Source organism: Ammospiza caudacuta, chromosome 7 (genome assembly GCF_027887145.1).
Source record: "Ammospiza caudacuta isolate bAmmCau1 chromosome 7, bAmmCau1.pri, whole genome shotgun sequence".
Lineage (NCBI taxonomy): Eukaryota > Metazoa > Chordata > Aves > Passeriformes > Passerellidae > Ammospiza > Ammospiza caudacuta.
Genome location: NC_080599.1, coordinates 13967998 through 13987143, shown reverse-complemented (window position 1 = coordinate 13987143; position 19146 = coordinate 13967998).

The following is a 19146-nucleotide window of genomic DNA, read 5'->3' as shown; positions in this document are numbered from 1 at the left end:
GAAGCCCGGGAGCGGCGCTTAGCTCCGGGGAGCATCGTACCTTCGCCTTTAGCGTCTTTTGTGGTCTACATCCTAGCAGAAAGCTTTTCCACTCTGTCTGGCAAGGAAAACCTGCGCGAGCACAGAAAACATCTCCCATCGTGTTCTGGACGTTGCACGGAGATCTGCCAAGTGTTTGGCATAAAGAAAAGAAAATCTGTCCAAAACAGCTTCTTATCGAATATTCATGTGATTGGAAAAGTCAGGAAAGTGGTACTGTACTGTTTTCTATCAGTTGGCAAGCTGCGCACATAATCCCAGTGTTGTACAGCTTCCTTCTTCACCTTTCCGATGCTGCCGCTCTCTCCGGCTCCCGGAGCCGAAGAAGCGGCTTCTTCGCGCAAAGACGATTGTACCGCTCACAGTGCTCTCTTAGCGCGGCTTCTGCCGAAAGAAGCCCGGGAGCGGCGCTTAGCTCCGGAGAGCATCGTACCTTCGTCTTTAGCGTCTTTTGTGGTCTACATCCTAGCAGAAGGCTTTTCCACTCTGTCTGGCAAGGAAAACCTGCGCGAGCACAGAAAACATCTCCCATCGTGTTCTGCACGTTGCACGGAGGTCTGCCAAGTGTTTGCCATAAAGAAAAGAAAATCTGTCCAAAACAGCTTCTTATCGAATATTCATGTGATTGGAAAAGTCAGGAAAGTGGTACTGTACTGTTTTCTATCAGTTGGCAAGCTGCGCACACAATCCCAGTGTTGTACGGCTTCCTTCTTCACCTTTCCGATGCTGCCGCTCTCTCCGGCTCCCGGAGCCGAAGAAGCGGCTTCTTCGCGCAAAGACGATTCTACCGCTCACAGTGCTCTCTTAGCGCGGCTTCTGCCGAAAGAAGCCCGGGAGCGGCGCTTAGCTCCGGAGAGCATCGTACCTTCGCCTTTAGCGTCTTTTGTGGTCTACATCCTAGCAGAAAGCTTTTCCACTCTGTCTGGCAAGGAAAACCTGCGCGAGCACAGAAAACATCTCCCATCGTGTTCTGCACGTTGCACGGAGGTCTGCCAAGTGTTTGCCATAAAGAAAAGAAAATCTGTCCAAAACAGCTTCTTATCGAATATTCATGTGATTGGAAAAGTCAGGAAAGTGGTAAGGTACTGTTTTCTATCAGTTGGCAAGCTGCGCACACAATCCCAGTGTTGTACGGCTTCCTTCTTCACCTTTCCGATGCTGCCGCTCTCTCCGGCTCCCGGAGCCGAAGAAGCGGCTTCTTCGCGCAAAGACGATTCTACCGCTCACAGTGCTCTCTTAGCGCGGCTTCTGCCGAAAGAAGCCCGGGAGCGGCGCTTAGCTCCGGAGAGCATCGTACCTTCGCCTTTAGTGTCTTTTGTGGTCTACATCCTAGCAGAAAGCTTTTCACTCTGTCTGGCAAGGAAAACCTGCGGGAGCACAGAAAACATCTCCCATCGTGTTCTGCACGTTGCACGGAGGTCTGCCAAGTGTTTGCCATAAAGAAAAGAAAATCTGTCCAAAACAGCTTCTTATCGAATATTCATGTGATTGGAAAAGTCAGGAATGTGGTAATGTACTGTTTTCTATCAGTTGGCAAGCTGCGCACACAATCCCAGTGTTGTACAGCTCCCTTCTTCACCTTTCCGATGCTGCCGCTCTCTCCGGCTCCCGGAGCCGAAGAAGCGGCTTCTTCGCGCAAAGACGATTGTACCGCTCACAGTGCTCTCTTAGCGCCGCTTCTGCCGAAAGAAGCCGGCGGCGGCGCTTAGCTCCGGAGAGCATCGTACCTTCGTCTTTAGCGTCTTTTGTGGTCTACATCCTAGCAGAAGGCTTTTCCACGCTGTCTGGCAAGGAAAACCTGCGCGAGCACAGAAAACATCTCCCATCGTGTTCTGGACGTTGCACGGAGGTCTGCCAAGTGTTTGCCATAAAGAAAAGAAAATCTGTCCAAAATAGCTTCTTATCGAATATTCATGTGATTGGAAAAGTCAGGAATGTGGTAATGTACTGTTTTCTATCAGTTGGCAAGCTGCGCACACAATCCCAGTGTTGTACAGCTTCCTTCTTCACCTTTCCGATGCTGCCGCTCTCTCCGGCTCCCGGAGCCGAAGAAGCGGCTTCTTCGCGCAAAGACGATTGTACCGCTCACAGTGCTCTCTTAGCGCGGCTTCTGCCGAAAGAAGCCCGGGAGCGGCGCTTAGCTCCGGAGAGCATCGTACCTTCGTCTTTAGCGTCTTTTGTGGTCTACATCCTAGCAGAAAGCTTTTCCACTCTGTCTGGCAAGGAAAACCTGCGCGAGCACAGAAAACATCTCCCATCGTGTTCTGCACGTTGCTCGGAGGTCTGCCAAGTGTTTGGCATAAAGAAAAGAAAATCTGTCCAAAACAGCTTCTTATCGAATATTCATGTGATTGGAAAAGTCAGGAAAGTGGTAAGGTACTGTTTTCTATCAGTTGGCAAGCTGCGCACACAATCCCAGTGTTGTACAGCTTCCTTCTTCACCTTTCCGATGCTGCCGCTCTCTCCGGCTCCCGGAGCCGAAGAAGCGGCTTCTTCGCGCAAAGATGATTGTACCGCTCACAGTGCTCTCTTAGCGCGGCTTCTGCCGAAAGAAGCCCGGGAGCGGCGCTTAGCTCCGGGGAGCATCGTACCTTCGTCTTTAGCGTCTTTTGTGGTCTACATCCTAGCAGAAGGCTTTTCCACTCTGTCTGGCAAGGAAAACCTGCGCGAGCACAGAAAACATCTCCCATCGTGTTCTGCACGTTGCACGGAGGTCTGCCAAGTGTTTGCCATAAAGAAAAGAAAATCTGTCCAAAACAGCTTCTTATCGAATATTCATGTGATTGGAAAAGTCAGGAAAGTGGTAAGGTACTGTTTTCTATCAGTTGGCAAGCTGCGCACACAATCCCAGTGTTGTACGGCTTCCTTCTTCACCTTTCCGATGCTGCCGCTCTCTCCGGCTCCCGGAGCCGAAGAAGCGGCTTCTTCGCGCAAAGACGATTCTACCGCTCACAGTGCTCTCTTAGCGCGGCTTCTGCCGAAAGAAGCCCGGGAGCGGCGCTTAGCTCCGGAGAGCATCGTACCTTCGCCTTTAGCGTCTTTTGTGGTCTACATCCTAGCAGAAAGCTTTTCACTCTGTCTGGCAAGGAAAACCTGCGGGAGCACAGAAAACATCTCCCATCGTGTTCTGCACGTTGCACGGAGGTCTGCCAAGTGTTTGCCATAAAGAAAAGAAAATCTGTCCAAAACAGCTTCTTATCGAATATTCATGTGATTGGAAAAGTCAGGAATGTGGTAATGTACTGTTTTCTATCAGTTGGCAAGCTGCGCACACAATCCCAGTGTTGTACAGCTCCCTTCTTCACCTTTCCGATGCTGCCGCTCTCTCCGGCTCCCGGAGCCGAAGAAGCGGCTTCTTCGCGCAAAGACGATTGTACCGCTCACAGTGCTCTCTTAGCGCCGCTTCTGCCGAAAGAAGCCGGCGGCGGCGCTTAGCTCCGGAGAGCATCGTACCTTCGTCTTTAGCGTCTTTTGTGGTCTACATCCTAGCAGAAGGCTTTTCCACGCTGTCTGGCAAGGAAAACCTGCGCGAGCACAGAAAACATCTCCCATCGTGTTCTGGACGTTGCACGGAGGTCTGCCAAGTGTTTGGCATAAAGAAAAGAAAATCTGTCCAAAACAGCTTCTTATCGAATATTCATGTGATTGGAAAAGTCAGGAATGTGGTAATGTACTGTTTTCTATCAGTTGGCAAGCTGCGCACACAATCCCAGTGTTGTACAGCTTCCTTCTTCACCTTTCCGATGCTGCCGCTCTCTCCGGCTCCCGGAGCCGAAGAAGCGGCTTCTTCGCGCAAAGACGATTGTACCGCTCACAGTGCTCTCTTAGCGCGGCTTCTGCCGAAAGAAGCCCGGGAGCGGCGCTTAGCTCCGGAGAGCATCGTACCTTCGTCTTTAGCGTCTTTTGTGGTCTACATCCTAGCAGAAAGCTTTTCCACTCTGTCTGGCAAGGAAAACCTGCGCGAGCACAGAAAACATCTCCCATCGTGTTCTGCACGTTGCTCGGAGGTCTGCCAAGTGTTTGGCATAAAGAAAAGAAAATCTGTCCAAAACAGCTTCTTATCGAATATTCATGTGATTGGAAAAGTCAGGAAAGTGGTAATGTACTGTTTTCTATCAGTTGGCAAGCTGCGCACACAATCCCAGTGTTGTACGGCTTCCTTCTTCACCTTTCCGATGCTGCCGCTCTCTCCGGCTCCCGGAGCCGAAGAAGCGGCTTCTTCGCGCAAAGACGATTGTACCGCTCACAGTGCTCTCTTAGCGCGGCTTCTGCCGAAAGAAGCCCGGGAGCGGCGCTTAGCTCCGGAGAGCATCGTACCTTCGCCTTTAGCGTCTTTTGTGGTCTACATCCTAGCAGAAAGCTTTTCCACTCTGTCTGGCAAGGAAAACCTGCGCGAGCACAGAAAACATCTCCCATCGTGTTCTGGACGTTGCACGGAGATCTGCCAAGTGTTTGCCATAAAGAAAAGAAAATCTGTCCAAAACAGCTTCTTATCGAATATTCATGTGATTGGAAAAGTCAGGAAAGTGGTACTGTACTGTTTTCTATCAGTTGGCAAGCTGCGCACACAATCCCAGTGTTGTACAGCTTCCTTCTTCACCTTTCCGATGCTGCCGCTCTCTCCGGCTCCCGGAGCCGAAGAAGCGGCTTCTTCGCGCAAAGACGATTGTACCGCTCACAGTGCTCTCTTAGCGCGGCTTCTGCCGAAAGAAGCCCGGGAGCGGCGCTTAGCTCCGGAGAGCATCGTACCTTCAGTCTTTAGCGTCTTTTGTGGTCTACATCCTAGCAGAAGGCTTTTCCACTCTGTCTGGCAAGGAAAACCTGCGCGACCACAGAAAACATCTCCCATCGTGTTCTGCACGTTGCACGGAGGTCGGCCAAGTGTTTGGCATAAAGAAAAGAAAATCTGTCCAAAACAGCTTCTTATCGAATATTCATGTGATTGGAAAAGTCAGGAAAGTGGTAATGTACTGTTTTCTATCAGTTGGCAAGCTGCGCACACAATCCCAGTGTTGTACGGCTTCCTCCTTCACCTTTCCGATGCTGCCGCTCTCTCCAGCTCCCGGAGCCGAAGAAGCGGCTTCTTCGCGCAAAGACGATTGTACCGCTCACAGTGCTCTCTTAGCGCCGCTTCTGCCGAAAGAAGCCCGGGAGCGGCGCTTAGCTCCGGAGAGCATCGTACCTTCAGTCTTTAGCGTCTTTTGTGGTCTACATGCTAGCAGAAAGCTTTTCCACTCTGTCTGGCAAGGAAAACCTGCGGGAGCACAGAAAGCATCTCCCATCGTGTTCTGGACGTTGCACGGAGGTCTGCCAAGTGTTTGCCATAAAGAAAAGAAAATCTGTCCAAAACAGCTTCTTATCGAATATTCATGTGATTGGAAAAGTCAGGAAAGTGGTAAGGTACTGTTTTCTATCAGTTGGCAAGCTGCGCACACAATCCCAGTGTTGTACAGCTTCCTTCTTCACCTTTCCGATGCTGCCGCTCTCTCCGGCTCCCGGAGCCGAAGAAGCGGCTTCTTCGCGCAAAGACGATTGTACCGCTCACAGTGCTCTCTTAGCGCGGCTTCTGCCGAAAGAAGCCCGGGAGCGGCGCTTAGCTCCGGAGAGCATCGTACCTTCGCCTTTAGCGTCTTTTGTGGTCTACATCCTAGCAGAAGGCTTTTCCACTCTGTCTGGCAAGGAAAACCTGCGCGAGCACAGAAAACATCTCCCATCGTGTTCTGCACGTTGCACGGAGGTCTGCCAAGTGTTTGGCATAAAGAAAAGAAAATCTGTCCAAAACAGCTTCTTATCGAATATTCATGTGATTGGAAAAGTCAGGAAAGTGGTAATGTACTGTTTTCTATCAGTTGGCAAGCTGCGCACACAATCCCAGTGTTGTACGGCTTCCTTCTTCACCTTTCCGATGCTGCCGCTCTCTCCGGCTCCCGGAGCCGAAGAAGCGGCTTCTTCGCGCAAAGACGATTGTACCGCTCACAGTGCTCTCTTAGCGCGGCTTCTGCCGAAAGAAGCCCGGGAGCGGCGCTTAGCTCCGGAGAGCATCGTACCTTCAGTCTTTAGCGTCTTTTGTGGTCTACATGCTAGCAGAAAGCTTTTCCACTCTGTCTGGCAAGGAAAACCTGCGCGAGCACAGAAAACATCTCCCATCGTGTTCTGGACGTTGCACGGAGGTCTGCCAAGTGTTTGGCATAAAGAAAAGAAAATCTGTCCAAAACAGCTTCTTATCGAATATTCATGTGATTGGAAAAGTCAGGAATGTGGTAATGTACTGTTTTCTATCAGTTGGCAAGCTGCGCACACAATCCCAGTGTTGTACAGCTTCCTTCTTCACCTTTCCGATGCTGCCGCTCTCTCCGGCTCCCGGAGCCGAAGAAGCGGCTTCTTCGCGCAAAGACGATTGTACCGCTCACAGTGCTCTCTTAGCGCGGCTTCTGCCGAAAGAAGCCCGGGAGCGGCGCTTAGCTCCGGAGAGCATCGTACCTTCGCCTTTAGCGTCTTTTGTGGTCTACATCCTAGCAGAAAGCTTTTCCACTCTGTCTGGCAAGGAAAACCTGCGCGAGCACAGAAAACATCTCCCATCGTGTTCTGGACGTTGCACGGAGGTCGGCCAAGTGTTTGCCATAAAGAAAAGAAAATCTGTCCAAAACAGCTTCTTATCGAATATTCATGTGATTGGAAAAGTCAGGAAAGTGGTAATGTACTGTTTTCTATCAGTTGGCAAGCTGCGCACACAATCCCAGTGTTGTACGGCTTCCTTCTTCACCTTTCCGATGCTGCCGCTCTCTCCGGCTCCCGGAGCCGAAGAAGCGGCTTCTTCGCGCAAAGACGATTGTACCGCTCACAGTGCTCTCTTAGCGCGGCTTCTGCCGAAAGAAGCCCGGGAGCGGCGCTTAGCTCCGGGGAGCATCGTACCTTCGCCTTTAGCGTCTTTTGTGGTCTACATCCTAGCAGAAAGCTTTTCCACTCTGTCTGGCAAGGAAAACCTGCGCGAGCACAGAAAACATCTCCCATCGTGTTCTGCACGTTGCACGGAGGTCTGCCAAGTGTTTGCCATAAAGAAAAGAAAATCCGTCCAAAACAGCTTCTTATCGAATATTCATGTGATTGGAAAAGTCAGGAAAGTGGTACTGTACTGTTTTCTATCAGTTGGCAAGCTGCGCACACAATCCCAGTGTTGTACAGCTTCCTTCTTCACCTTTCCGATGCTGCCGCTCTCTCCGGCTCCCGGAGCCGAAGAAGCGGCTTCTTCGCGCAAAGACGATTGTACCGCTCACAGTGCTCTCTTAGCGCCGCTTCTGCCGAAAGAAGCCCGGGAGCGGCGCTTAGCTCCGGAGAGCATCGTACCTTCGCCTTTAGCGTCTTTTGTGGTCTACATGCTGGCAGAAAGCTTTTCCACTCTGTCTGGCAAGGAAAACCTGCGCGACCACAGAAAACATCTCCCATCGTGTTCTGGACGTTGCACGGAGGTCTGCCAAGTGTTTGGCATAAAGAAAAGAAAAGTGGTCCAAAACAGCTTCTTATCGAATATTCATGTGATTGGAAAAGTCAGGAAAGTGGTAATGTACTGTTTTCTATCAGTTGGCAAGCTGCGCACACAATCCCAGTGTTGTACAGCTTCCTTCTTCACCTTTCCGATGCTGCCGCTCTCTCCAGCTCCCGGAGCCGAAGAAGCGGCTTCTTCGCGCAAAGACGATTGTACCGCTCACAGTGCTCTCTTAGCGCCGCTTCTGCCGAAAGAAGCCCGGGAGCGGCGCTTAGCTCCGGAGAGCATCGTACCTTCAGTCTTTAGCGTCTTTTGTGGTCTACATGCTAGCAGAAAGCTTTTCCACTCTGTCTGGCAAGGAAAACCTGCGCGAGCACAGAAAACATCTCCCATCGTGTTCTGGACGTTGCACGGAGGTCTGCCAAGTGTTTGGCATAAAGAAAAGAAAATCTGTCCAAAACAGCTTCTTATCGAATATTCATGTGATTGGAAAAGTCAGGAAAGTGGTAAGGTACTGTTTTCTATCAGTTGGCAAGCTGCGCACACAATCCCAGTGCTGTACGGCTTCCTTCTTCACCTTTCCGATGCTGCCGCTCTCTCCGGCTCCCGGAGCCGAAGAAGCGGCTTCTTCGCGCAAAGACGATTCTACCGCTCACAGTGCTCTCTTAGCGCGGCTTCTGCCGAAAGAAGCCCGGGAGCGGCGCTTAGCTCCGGAGAGCATCGTACGTGCGTCTTTAGCGTCTTTTGTGGTCTACATCCTAGCAGAAGGCTTTTCCACTCTGTCTGGCAAGGAAAACCTGCGCGACCACAGAAAACATCTCCCATCGTGTTCTGCACGTTGCACGGAGGTCGGCCAAGTGTTTGGCATAAAGAAAAGAAAAGCTGTCCAAAACAGCTTCTTATCGAATATTCATGTGATTGGAAAAGTCAGGAAAGTGGTAAGGTACTGTTTTCTATCAGTTGGCAAGCTGCGCACACAATCCCAGTGTTGTACGGCTTCCTTTTTCACCTTTCCGATGGTGCCGCTCTCTCCGGCTCCCGGAGCCGAAGAAGCGGCTTCTTCGCGCAAAGACGATTGTACCGCTCACAGTGCTCTCTTAGCGCGGCTTCTGCCGAAAGAAGCCCGGGAGCGGCGCTTAGCTCCGGAGAGCATCGTACCTTCAGTCTTTAGCGTCTTTTGTGGTCTACATCCTAGCAGAAGGCTTTTCCACTCTGTCTGGCAAGGAAAACCTGCGCGAGCACAGAAAACATCTCCCATCGTGTTCTGGACGTTGCACGGAGGTCTGCCAAGTGTTTGGCATAAAGAAAAGAAAATCTGTCCAAAACAGCTTCTTATCGAATATTCATGTGATTGGAAAAGTCAGGAAAGTGGTAAGGTACTGTTTTCTATCAGTTGGCAAGCTGCGCACACAATCCCAGTGCTGTACAGCTCCCTTCTTCACCTTTCCGATGCTGCCGCTCTCTCCGGCTCCCGGAGCCGAAGAAGCGGCTTCTTCGCGCAAAGACGATTGTACCGCTCACAGTGCTCTCTTAGCGCCGCTTCTGCCGAAAGAAGCCCGGGAGCGGCGCTTAGCTCCGGAGAGCATCGTACCTTCGCCTTTAGCGTCTTTTGTGGTCTACATCCTAGCAGAAAGCTTTTCCACTCTGTCTGGCAAGGAAAACCTGCGCGAGCACAGAAAACATCTCCCATCGTGTTCTGGACGTTGCACGGAGGTCTGCCAAGTGTTTGGCATAAAGAAAAGAAAATCTGTCCAAAACAGCTTCTTATCGAATATTCATGTGATTGGAAAAGTCAGGAATGTGGTAATGTACTGTTTTCTATCAGTTGGCAAGCTGCGCACACAATCCCAGTGTTGTACGGCTTCCTTCTTCACCTTTCCGATGCTGCCGCTCTCTCCGGCTCCCGGAGCCGAAGAAGCGGCTTCTTCGCGCAAAGACGATTGTACCGCTCACAGTGCTCTCTTAGCGCGGCTTCTGCCGAAAGAAGCCCGGGAGCGGCGCTTAGCTCCGGAGAGCATCGTACCTTCGCCTTTAGCGTCTTTTGTGGTCTACATCCTAGCAGAAAGCTTTTCCACTCTGTCTGGCAAGGAAAACCTGCGGGAGCACAGAAAACATCTCCCATCGTGTTCTGGACGTTGCACGGAGGTCGGCCAAGTGTTTGGCATAAAGAAAAGAAAATCTGTCCAAAACAGCTTCTTATCGAATATTCATGTGATTGGAAAAGTCAGGAAAGTGGTAATGTACTGTTTTCTATCAGTTGGCAAGCTGCGCACACAATCCCAGTGTTGTACAGCTTCCTTCTTCACCTTTCCGATGCTGCCGCTCTCTCCGGCTCCCGGAGCCGAAGAAGCGGCTTCTTCGCGCAAAGACGATTGTACCGCTCACAGTGCTCTCTTAGCGCGGCTTCTGCCGAAAGAAGCCCGGGAGCGGCGCTTAGCTCCGGGGAGCATCGTACCTTCGCCTTTAGCGTCTTTTGTGGTCTACATCCTAGCAGAAAGCTTTTCCACTCTGTCTGGCAAGGAAAACCTGCGCGAGCACAGAAAACATCTCCCATCGTGTTCTGCACGTTGCACGGAGGTCTGCCAAGTGTTTGGCATAAAGAAAAGAAAAGTGGTCCAAAACAGCTTCTTATCGAATATTCATGTGATTGGAAAAGTCAGGAAAGTGGTAAGGTACTGTTTTCTATCAGTTGGCAAGCTGCGCACACAATCCCAGTGTTGTACGGCTTCCTTCTTCACCTTTCCGATGCTGCCGCTCTCTCCGGCTCCCGGAGCCGAAGAAGCGGCTTCTTCGCGCAAAGACGATTGTACCGCTCACAGTGCTCTCTTAGCACCGCTTCTGCCGAAAGAAGCCCGGGAGCGGCGCTTAGCTCCGGAGAGCATCGTACCTTCGCCTTTAGCGTCTTTTGTGGTCTACATGCTGGCAGAAAGCTTTTCCACTCTGTCTGGCAAGGAAAACCTGCGCGACCACAGAAAACATCTCCCATCGTGTTCTGGACGTTGCACGGAGGTCTGCCAAGTGTTTGGCATAAAGAAAAGAAAAGTGGTCCAAAACAGCTTCTTATCGAATATTCATGTGATTGGAAAAGTCAGGAAAGTGGTAATGTACTGTTTTCTATCAGTTGGCAAGCTGCGCACACAATCCCAGTGTTGTACGGCTTCCTTCTTCACCTTTCCGATGCTGCCGCTCTCTCCAGCTCCCGGAGCCGAAGAAGCGGCTTCTTCGCGCAAAGACGATTGTACCGCTCACAGTGCTCTCTTAGCGCCGCTTCTGCCGAAAGAAGCCCGGGAGCGGCGCTTAGCTCCGGAGAGCATCGTACCTTCGCCTTTAGCGTCTTTTGTGGTCTACATCCTAGCAGAAAGCTTTTCCACTCTGTCTGGCAAGGAAAACCTGCGCGAGCACAGAAAACATCTCTCATCGTGTTCTGGACGTTGCACGGAGGTCTGCCAAGTGTTTGGCATAAAGAAAAGAAAATCTGTCCAAAACAGCTTCTTATCGAATATTCATGTGATTGGAAAAGTCAGGAAAGTGGTAATGTACTGTTTTCTATCAGTTGGCGAGCTGCGCACACAATCCCAGTGTTGTACGGCTTCCTTCTTCACCTTTCCGATGCTGCCGCTCTCTCCGGCTCCCGGAGCCGAAGAAGCGGCTTCTTCGCGCAAAGACGATTGTACCGCTCACAGTGCTCTCTTAGCGCGGCTTCTGCCGAAAGAAGCCCGGGAGCGGCGCTTAGCTCCGGAGAGCATTGTACGTGCGTCTTTAGCTTCTTTTGTGGTCTACATCCTAGCAGAAGGCTTTTCCACTCTGTCTGGCAAGGAAAACCTGCGCGAGCACAGAAAACATCTCCCATCGTGTTCTGCACGTTGCACGGAGGTCGGCCAAGTGTTTGCCATAAAGAAAAGAAAAGCTGTCCAAAACAGCTTCTTATCGAATATTCATGTGATTGGAAAAGTCAGGAAAGTGGTAAGGTACTGTTTTCTATCAGTTGGCAAGCTGCGCACACAATCCCAGTGTTGTACGGCTTCCTTCTTCACCTTTCCGATGCTGCCGCTCTCTCCGGCTCCCGGAGCCGAAGAAGCGGCTTCTTCGCGCAAAGACGATTGTACCGCTCACAGTGCTCTCTTAGCGCCGCTTCTGCCGAAAGAAGCCCGGGAGCGGCGCTTAGCTCCGGAGAGCATCGTACCTTCAGTCTTTAGCGTCTTTTGTGGTCTACATCCTAGCAGAAGGCTTTTCCACTCTGTCTGGCAAGGAAAACCTGCGCGAGCACAGAAAACATCTCCCATCGTGTTCTGGACGTTGCACGGAGGTCTGCCAAGTGTTTGGCATAAAGAAAAGAAAAGTGGTCCAAAACAGCTTCTTATCGAATATTCATGTGATTGGAAAAGTCAGGAAAGTGGTAAGGTACTGTTTTCTATCAGTTGGCAAGCTGCTCACACAATCCCAGTGCTGTACAGCTTCCTTCTTCACCTTTCCGACGCTGCCGCTCTCTCCGGCTCCCGGAGCCGAAGAAGCGGCTTCTTCGCGCAAAGACGATTGTACCGCTCACAGTGCTCTCTTAGCGCGGCTTCTGCCGAAAGAAGCCCGGGAGCGGCGCTTAGCTCCGGAGAGCATCGTACCTTCGCCTTTAGCGTCTTTTGTGGTCTACATCCTAGCAGAAAGCTTTTCCACTCTGTCTGGCAAGGAAAACCTGCGCGAGCACAGAAAACATCTCCCATCGTGTTCTGGACGTTGCACGGTGGTCGGGCAAGTTTTTGGCATAAAGAAAAGAAAATCTGTCCAAAACAGCTTCTTATCGAATATTCATGTGATTGGAAAAGTCAGGAAAGTGGTAATGTACTGTTTTCTATCAGTTGGCAAGCTGCGCACACAATCCCAGTGTTGTACAGCTTCCTTCTTCACCTTTCCGATGCTGCCGCTCTCTCCGGCTCCCGGAGCCGAAGAAGCGGCTTCTTCGCGCAAAGACGATTGTACCGCTCACAGTGCTCTCTTAGCGCGGCTTCTGCCGAAAGAAGCCCGGGAGCGGCGCTTAGCTCCGGGGAGCATCGTACCTTCGCCTTTAGCGTCTTTTGTGGTCTACATCCTAGCAGAAAGCTTTTCCACTCTGTCTGGCAAGGAAAACCTGCGGGAGCACAGAAAACATCTCCCATCGTGTTCTGCACGTTGCACGGAGGTCTGCCAATTGTTTGCCATAAAGAAAAGAAAATCCGTCCAAAACAGCTTCTTATCGAATATTCATGTGATTGGAAAAGTCAGGAAAGTGGTACTGTACTGTTTTCTATCAGTTGGCAAGCTGCGCACACAATCCCAGTGTTGTACAGCTTCCTTCTTCACCTTTCCGATGCTGCCGCTCTCTCCGGCTCCCGGAGCCGAAGAAGCGGCTTCTTCGCGCAAAGACGATTGTACCGCTCACAGTGCTCTCTTAGCGCCGCTTCTGCCGAAAGAAGCCCGGGAGCGGCGCTTAGCTCCGGGGAGCATCGTACCTTCGCCTTTAGCGTCTTTTGTGGTCTACATCCTAGCAGAAAGCTTTTCCACTCTGTCTGGCAAGGAAAACCTGCGGGAGCACAGAAAACATCTCCCATCGTGTTCTGGACGTTGCACGGAGATCTGCCAAGTGTTTGCCATAAAGAAAAGAAAATCTGTCCAAAACAGCTTCTTATCGAATATTCATGTGATTGGAAAAGTCAGGAAAGTGGTAAGGTACTGTTTTCTATCAGTTGGCAAGCTGCGCACACAATCCCAGTGTTGTACGGCTTCCTTCTTCACCTTTCCGATGCTGCCGCTCTCTCCGGCTCCCGGAGCCGAAGAAGCGGCTTCTTCGCGCAAAGACGATTGTACCGCTCACAGTGCTCTCTTAGCGCGGCTTCTGCCGAAAGAAGCCCGGGAGCGGCGCTTAGCTCCGGAGAGCATCGTACCTTCGCCTTTAGCGTCTTTTGTGGTCTACATCCTAGCAGAAAGCTTTTCCACTCTGTCTGGCAAGGAAAACCTGCGCGAGCACAGAAAACATCTCCCATCGTGTTCTGCACGTTGCACGGAGGTCTGCCAAGTGTTTGCCATAAAGAAAAGAAAATCTGTCCAAAACAGCTTCTTATCGAATATTCATGTGATTGGAAAAGTCAGGAATGTGGTACTGTACTGTTTTCTATCAGTTGGCATGCTGCGCACACAATCCCAGTGATGTACAGCTTCCTTCTTCACCTTTCCGATGCTGCCGCTCTCTCCGGCTCCCGGAGCCGAAGAAGCGGCTTCTTCGCGCAAAGACGATTGTACCGCTCACAGTGCTCTCTTAGCGCGGCTTCTGCCGAAAGAAGCCCGGGAGCGGCGCTGAGCTCCGGAGAGCATCGTACCTTCGTCTTTAGCGTCTTTTGTGGTCTACAACCTAGCAGAAAGCTTTCCCACTCTGTCTGGCAAGGAAACCCTCGGGAGCACAGAAAACATCTCCCATCGTGTTCTGCACGTTGCACGGAGGTCGGCCAAGTGTTTGGCATAAAGAAAAGAAAATCTGTCCAAAACAGCTTCTTATCGAATATTCATGTGATTGGAAAAGTCAGGAATGTGGTACTGTACTGTTTTCTATCAGTTGGCAAGCTGCGCACACAATCCCAGTGTTGTACAGCTTCCTTCTTCACCTTTCCGATGCTGCCGCTCTCTCCGGCTCCCGGAGCCGAAGAAGCGGCTTCTTCGCGCAAAGACGATTGTACCGCTCACAGTGCTCTCTTAGCGCCGCTTCTGCCGAAAGAAGCCCGGGAGCGGCGCTTAGCTCCGGAGAGCATTGTACGTGCGTCTTTAGCGTCTTTTGTGGTCTACATCCTAGCAGAAGGCTTTTCCACTCTGTCTGGCAAGGAAAACCTGCGCGACCACAGAAAACATCTCCCATCGTGTTCTGGACGTTGCACGGAGGTCTGCCAAGTGTTTGGCATAAAGAAAAGAAAAGTGGTCCAAAACAGCTTCTTATCGAATATTCATGTGATTGGAAAAGTCAGGAAAGTGGTAAGGTACTGTTTTCTATCAGTTGGCAAGCTGCGCACACAATCCCAGTGTTGTACAGCTTCCTTCTTCACCTTTCCGATGCTGCCGCTCTCTCCGGCTCCCGGAGCCGAAGAAGCGGCTTCTTCGCGCAAAGACGATTGTACCGCTCACAGTGCTCTCTTAGCGCCGCTTCTGCCGAAAGAAGCCCGGGAGCGGCGCTTAGCTCCGGAGAGCATCGTACCTTCGCCTTTAGCGTCTTTTGTGGTCTACATCCTAGCAGAAAGCTTTTCCACTCTGTCTGGCAAGGAAAACCTGCGCGAGCACAGAAAACATCTCCCATCGTGTTCTGCACGTTGCACGGAGGTCTGCCAAGTGTTTGGCATAAAGAAAAGAAAATCTGTCCAAAACAGCTTCTTATCGAATATTCATGTGATTGGAAAAGTCAGGAATGTGGTAATGTACTGTTTTCTATCAGTTGGCAAGCTGCGCACACAATCCCAGTGTTGTACAGCTTCCTTCTTCACCTTTCCGATGCTGCCGATCTCTCCGGCTCCCGGAGCCGAAGAAGCGGCTTCTTCGCGCAAAGACGATTGTACCGCTCACAGTGCTCTCTTAGCGCGGCTTCTGCCGAAAGAAGCCCGGGAGCGGCGCTTAGCTCCGGAGAGCATCGTACCTTCGCCTTTAGCGTCTTTTGTGGTCTACATCCTAGCAGAAAGCTTTTCCACTCTGTCTGGCAAGGAAAACCTGCGCGAGCACAGAAAACATCTCCCATCGTGTTCTGCACGTTGCACGGAGGTCTGCCAAGTGTTTGACAAGAAGAAAAGAAAAGCTGTCCAAAACAGCTTCTTATCGAATATTCATGTGATTGGAAAAGTCAGGAAAGTGGTAATGTACTGTTTCCTATCAGTTGGCAAGCTGCGCACACAATCCCAGTGTTGTACAGCTTCCTTCTTCACCTTTCCGATGCTGCCGCTCTCTCCGGCTCCCGGAGCCGAAGAAGCGGCTTCTTCGCGCAAAGACGATTGTACCGCTCACAGTGCTCTCTTAGCGCGGCTTCTGCCGAAAGAAGCCCGGGAGCGGCGCTTAGCTCCGGGGAGCATCGTACGTTCGCCTTTAGCGTCTTTTGTGGTCTACATCCTAGCAGAAAGCTTTTCCACTCTGTCTGGCAAGGAAAACCTGCGCGACCACAGAAAACATCTCCCATCGTGTTCTGGACGTTGCACGGAGGTCTGCCAAGTGTTTGGCATAAAGAAAAGAAAATCTGTCCAAAACAGCTTCTTATCGAATATTCATGTGATTGGAAAAGTCAGGAAAGTGGTAATGTACTGTTTTCTATCAGTTGGCAAGCTGCGCACACAATCCCAGTGTTGTACAGCTTCCTTCTTCACCTTTCCGATGCTGCCGCTCTCTCCGGCTCCCGGAGCCGAAGAAGCGGCTTCTTCGCGCAAAGACGATTGTACCGCTCACAGTGCTCTCTTAGCGCGGCTTCTGCTGAAAGAAGCCCGGGAGCGGCGCTTAGCTCCGTAGAGCATCGTACCTTCGTCTTTAGCGTCTTTTGTGGTCTACATCCTAGCAGAAGGCTTTTCCACTCTGTCTGGCAAGGAAAACCTGCGCGACCACAGAAAACATCTCCCATCGTGTTCTGGACGTTGCACGGAGGTCTGCCAAGTGTTTGGCATAAAGAAAAGAAAATCTGTCCAAAACAGCTTCTTATCGAATATTCATGTGATTGGAAAAGTCAGGAAAGTGGTAATGTACTGTTTTCTATCAGTTGGCAAGCTGCGCACACAATCCCAGTGTTGTACGGCTTCCTTCTTCACCTTTCCGATGCTGCCGCTCTCTCCGGCTCCCGGAGCCGAAGAAGCGGCTTCTTCGCGCAAAGACGATTGTACCGCTCACAGTGCTCTCTTAGCGCCGCTTCTGCCGAAAGAAGCCCGGGAGCGGCGCTTAGCTCCGGAGAGCATCGTACGTGCGTCTTTAGCGTCTTTTGTGGTCTACATCCTAGCAGAAGGCTTTTCCACTCTGTCTGGCAAGGAAAACCTGCGCGACCACAGAAAACATCTCCCATCGTGTTCTGCACGTTGCACGGAGGTCTGCCAAGTGTTTGCCATAAAGAAAAGAAAATCTGTCCAAAACAGCTTCTTATCGAATATTCATGTGATTGGAAAAGTCAGGAAAGTGGTAAGGTACTGTTTTCTATCAGTTGGCAAGCTGCGCACACAATCCCAGTGTTGTACAGCTTCCTTCTTCACCTTTCCGATCATGCCGCTCTCTCCGGCTCCCGGAGCCGAAGAAGCGGCTTCTTCGCGCAAAGACGATTGTACCGCTCACAGTGCTCTCTTAGCGCCGCTTCTGCCGAAAGAAGCCCGGGAGCGGCGCTTAGCTCCGGAGAGCATCGTACCTTCGCCTTTAGCGTCTTTTGTGGTCTACATCCTAGCAGAAGGCTTTTCCACTCTGTCTGGCAAGGAAAACCTGCGCGACCACAGAAAACATCTCCCATCGTGTTCTGCACGTTGCACGGAGGTCTGCCAAGTGTTTGCCATAAAGAAAAGAAAATCTGTCCAAAACAGCTTCTTATCGAATATTCATGTGATTGGAAAAGTCAGGAAAGTGGTAATGTACTGTTTTCTATCAGTTGGCAAGCTGCGCACACAATCCCAGTGTTGTACGGCTTCCTTCTTCACCTTTCCGATGCTGCCGCTCTCTCCGGCTCCCGGAGCCGAAGAAGCGGCTTCTTCGCGCAAAGACGATTGTACCGCTCACAGTGCTCTCTTAGCGCGGCTTCTGCCGAAAGAAGCCCGGGAGCGGCGCTTAGCTCCGGAGAGCATCGTACCTTCGCCTTTAGCGTCTTTTGTGGTCTACATCCTAGCAGAAAGCTTTTCCACTCTGTCTGGCAAGGAAAACCTGCGCGAGCACAGAAAACATATCCCATCGTGTTCTGCACGTTGCACGGAGGTCTGCCAAGTGTTTGCCATAAAGAAAAGAAAATCTGTCCAAAACAGCTTCTTATCGAATATTCATGTGATTGGAAAAGTCAGGAATGTGGTACTGTACTGTTTTCTATCAGTTGGCAAGCTGCGCACACAATCCCAGTGTTGTACAGCTTCCTTCTTCACCTTTCCGATGCTGCCGCTCTCTCCGGCTCCCGGAGCCGAAGAAGCGGCTTCTTCGCGCAAAGACGATTGTACCGCTCACAGTGCTCTCTTAGCGCGGCTTCTGCCGAAAGAAGCCCGGGAGCGGCGCTTAGCTCCGGAGAGCATCGTACCTTCGTCTTTAGCGTCTTTTGTGGTCTACATCCTAGCAGAAAGCTTTCCCACTCTGTCTGGCAAGGAAAACCTGCGCGACCACAGAAAACATCTCCCATCGTGTTCTGCACGTTGCACAGAGGTCTGCCAAGTGTTTGGCATAAAGAAAAGAAAATCTGTCCAAAACAGCTTCTTATCGAATATTCATGTGATTGGAAAAGTCAGGAAAGTGGTAAGGTACTGTTTTCTATCAGTTGGCAAGCTGCGCACACAATCCCAGTGTTGTACAGCTTCCTTCTTCACCTTTCCGATGCTGCCGCTCTCTCCGGCTCCCGGAGCCGAAGAAGCGGCTTCTTCGCGCAAAGACGATTGTACCGCTCACAGTGCTCTCTTAGCGCGGCTTCTGCTGAAAGAAGCCCGGGAGCGGCGCTTAGCTCCGGGGAGCATCGTACCTTCGCCTTTAGCGTCTTTTGTGGTCTACATCCTAGCAGAAAGCTTTTCCACTCTGTCTGGCAAGGAAAACCTGCGCGAGCACAGAAAACATCTCCCATCGTGTTCTGGACGTTGCACGGAGATCTGCCAAGTGTTTGCCATAAAGAAAAGAAAATCTGTCCAAAACAGCTTCTTATCGAATATTCATGTGATTGGAAAAGTCAGGAAAGTGGTACTGTACTGTTTTCTATCAGTTGGCAAGCTGCGCACACAATCCCAGTGTTGTACAGCTTCCTTCTTCACCTTTCCGATGCTGCCGCTCTCTCCGGCTCCCGGAGCCGAAGAAGCGGCTTCTTCGCGCAAAGACGATTGTACCGCTCACAGTGCTCTCTTAGCGCGGCTTCTGCCAAAAGAAGCCCGGGAGCGGCGCTTAGCTCCGGAGAGCATCGTACCTTCAGTCTTTAGCGTCTTTTGTGGTCTACATCCTAGCAGAAGGCTTTTCCACTCTGTCTGGCAAGGAAAACCTGCGCGACCACAGAAAACATCTCCCATCGTGTTCTGCACGTTGCACGGAGGTCTGCCAAGTGTTTGACAAGAAGAAAAGAAAAGTGGTCCAAAACAGCTTCTTATCGAATATTCATGTGATTGGAAAAGTCAGGAAAGTGGTAATGTACTGTTTCCTATCAGTTGGCAAGCTGCGCACACAATCCCAGTGTTGTACAGCTTCCTTCTTCACCTTTCCGATGCTGCCGCTCTCTCCGGCTCCCGGAGCCGAAGAAGCGGCTTCTTCGCGCAAAGACGATTGTACCGCTCACAGTGCTCTCTTAGCGCGGCTTCTGCCGAAAGAAGCCCGGGAGCGGCGCTTAGCTCCGGAGAGCATCGTACCTTCAGTCTTTAGCGTCTTTTGTGGTCTACATCTTAGCAGAAAGCTTTTCCACTCTGTCTGGCAAGGAAAACCTGCGCGAGCACAGAAAACATCTC